Genomic DNA, 3,413 nt, shown 5'->3' with positions numbered 1-3,413 from the left:
TGTTAAAAAGGGTGGTCTTAACAAGTTGTTTAAAAGAAAGAACAACATGGAAAATTTTCTCAAGAAATAATATGTTCTTTTTTAGGATCTTGTTAATATAATCTAAAAATGACACCATTTATTTTTAAAAAGTGTGTTTAAAAATATATAAAAAGTTCATGGAAATGAGGATGTTAAAAGTGGGATTATTCATGAAAAGGGATGGAATGGAAGTTGGTTTGGATTGATCATGATTAAGGATGCTAAACATGCTTAAAAACCCGTTTTAAAACGTGGGGAAAACGCCATAGTTTAGGGGAAACTATGGCGAAATTTTTCTAAAATATTAATTGCGTTTAAAAAGAGATTAACGGGGTGATTAACATGGTTAATCGTGATTAGTAAACTTAATTGTGATTAACGACCCTAATCATGATTATACAAACCCTAATGACGATGGTTAAGTCTTAACCATCCAAGGGTTTATATAAACTCAAAAAGATATTTTTATAACATAAAAGAAGTAAAATTATAAGTATAACAAATAAATATAATTTTTTTTTAGAAAATTATATGTATAAACTTCAAATACTTTATTTGGTGCATAAAGTGTGTATATTACGTGTATGTACTAGCTTTAGGAATACATACAAAAATGTTACATATAATGCACATGAAAAATATACACTTACACCACGACGAAAACCTCACGAATATTCGCGAATATAACAACGGTTGCGAACCTTCTCGCTTACTAATAGTATACACTTGTGTGATACCAAAACTCAAGGCGCAAACATAGGACGATGAATCTCGAACGGCGGACATCGGACGACACCTTATGCTTTATCGACGAAACGGACGTGGCGACACCTCGAAAGGTTACTACGACGCTCGACAACTTCGACAGAAAAACTATATATATTAACCGGTCGTTATGACAAGTCTAAAAATAAAATAATTTAGACACTTCATATATATATATATTAACGACAATGAAAGATCGGAAAGCTCAATAACAAAAATAACACTAAGTGTGATTATTATAGTTTACTAGTATGTTACTCAATGCTTAATGAAATATTACAAAAATTCAACAACAATAAAAATTGGGCCAACTTACAAATATTGGGCTAGGCCCAACATCCTAATTAAATGGGCAAATGCCCATTTCAATAAACAAATACATAAGCCCAATTAAAACATATAACATGGGCTAGGACCAAATACAATAATAACATGAGCTAGGCCCAATGACAAAATGTGTGAACTAAGCCCAATAACACAAAAGTGGGCTAGGCCCAATGTAAAATACATGTATATTTTTAGTAAAAATATATTGTGAAAATACACTACAAATACGGTATACTTACACGTATAAATACAGTATACCAGACGTATAAATACGGTATACCTACATGTATAAATATGGTATACCACATGTATTAATACGGTATACCACACATATAAATACGGTATACTACACGTATAAATACGGCATACGTATACATACAAAATACGTAAATACATAACGATGTACTCATATACACTTGTTAAAGTGTACACTCACAATAAATACCGTACATGTACATTAACATATACACGATGTTAAAAATAAATATTTTTAACAACTATATCTTAAAAAGATATACATATACATATATATTTGTGAAACAAATATATACCTAAAACAAACCGATCATACGTATACATGTGAACGACGTTCACTGAACTTAAAATATGTATTTTTGAGGAATATATATTTCATACAACAAACATGCGTCGTGCACGGCACAAAGAAGCTATTGGACTCGGTCCACTTATACTTGTACGACACAAGGACTTATACATGCTATACCCATAAATACTCGTGCGAAGCACGGATACATACAAAGGGCGATGCCTGTTCTAACACATTATGAACTCAAGAAGTGTATATATATATAATAAAACGAACATACGAAACAAATGTCAACATATTTAAAATACACAAGGGTTCCATATACAATAATGTTCAAGATGAGCAACGTGTACATAAATTAACATAAACCCAAGTGTCTAATGAGTTAGAGCACTTGTAGGTTATTACGCGCTAATTGGATACCCGAACTGCTAGCATACATACGGACGCAAACTTGTGAGTTCATGTCCCCCTTTTCTTTTAAACGTTTTTGGTTTTACAACTCTCGGGGGGAAATACATGTTACTATGGTATGGTTAAGCAACAAAATGAATTAGTAGATCACGTGCGAATAGGCTGATACTTAAAGCACCATTAATCTTGCTTAAGACCACGGAACAAAGGGGGTAGATCTATCGGGTACAGGGCGAGCCCCACTCATGGGTCCTTGTGTGGCCACATGGAGTTTCCTTTGTTACCCTCGCCGGGTGGACCGGTACTAAATCGCTTACGGGTTGGTGGCTTCCTATGTCGGCACACATATTAATGTCCTAGCTACACATTAATGATCAACATATTCATTTACGCTTTACATACCGGATTTCGATACTTAAACTTTCAAATGTTTTACAGATTCATTTGATGCTTACGAACTTAAAACACATGAACTCGCTCAACTTTTGTTGATGTTTTCAAACTTACATGTATTTCAGGTAACTAAGTGGATCTTGGTGCAACAAATTATGAAGTTTCAAGTTTACTATGAAGACGATGTCATCCGTATTTTGGAGGGTTTGATCCATATATCCCGTCTTCGAACGGGACATAGGATGCAAAACCTCGTTATTTCAAAAACTTTATTTTGAACAAGTCTTGTTTGTAGAACTTATAAACTTATGTTGTCTTTTGCTACAAAACAACTTATGACTTGTATCTTTACATTATGGAATGGATGAACATCGTGTATGTTTTATATCATATAGTTTGTTTACTTACATCGTATGCTGTGGAAACCGATCAAGTCACACTACACGCTTCCGCCTTTGACACGGGTGTGACAGGTTGGTATCAGAGCTTCGATTGTAGTGAACCAGGATTCCTTCTCGAGTCTAGTCTACAATCACTAGGATCCTCTCATGAAAACGGATTTACAAAATGCATGGTTTTCATTGCATACACAAAGCACAAGATCCACTACCCAAAACGTATTTCAAAAATAAATAAATAGATAATGTCCTCGCATTGTTTAGGCGACATTAATTGGGGCTTAGTCTATGTGGGATAGACTTGATAAACTAGATCGACTCACACAACTTACGTGGTTATATTTGACAAACATATAATTGTAGATACATATGTATATATAATAAATAATGAGATTATTTATTGATATGTACATACATGTTGTATGTATTATTTTTGCCTGGGTACTATAGCTTCATCTGCTAGTATTGGTGGTTACGACGACCCTGACTTTATGGATACCTCTTTGGACTAGTTCATGCACTTTGCGGAAGACGTCCCTGTGGAGGAC

At 34.0% G+C, this 3,413-nt stretch overlaps 1 long non-coding RNA gene across 1 annotated transcript; it reads left to right on the top strand.

Moving 5' to 3' along the window:
* The first annotated feature begins 1,883 nt into the window (after nucleotides 1–1,883).
* Nucleotides 1,884–2,874, top strand: LOC110902570. The gene is made up of 2 exons (XR_002571222.2): nucleotides 1,884–2,116; nucleotides 2,593–2,874. It is a non-coding gene; the product is annotated as an uncharacterized LOC110902570 (long non-coding RNA).
* Nucleotides 2,875–3,413: the final 539 nt, after the last annotated feature.

The sequence above is a fragment of the Helianthus annuus genome, chromosome 13 (genome assembly GCF_002127325.2).
Source record: "Helianthus annuus cultivar XRQ/B chromosome 13, HanXRQr2.0-SUNRISE, whole genome shotgun sequence".
Lineage (NCBI taxonomy): Eukaryota > Viridiplantae > Streptophyta > Magnoliopsida > Asterales > Asteraceae > Helianthus > Helianthus annuus.
The sequence above is the reverse complement of the archived record's forward strand: the minus strand, read 5'-3'. Positions and strand labels throughout refer to the sequence as shown.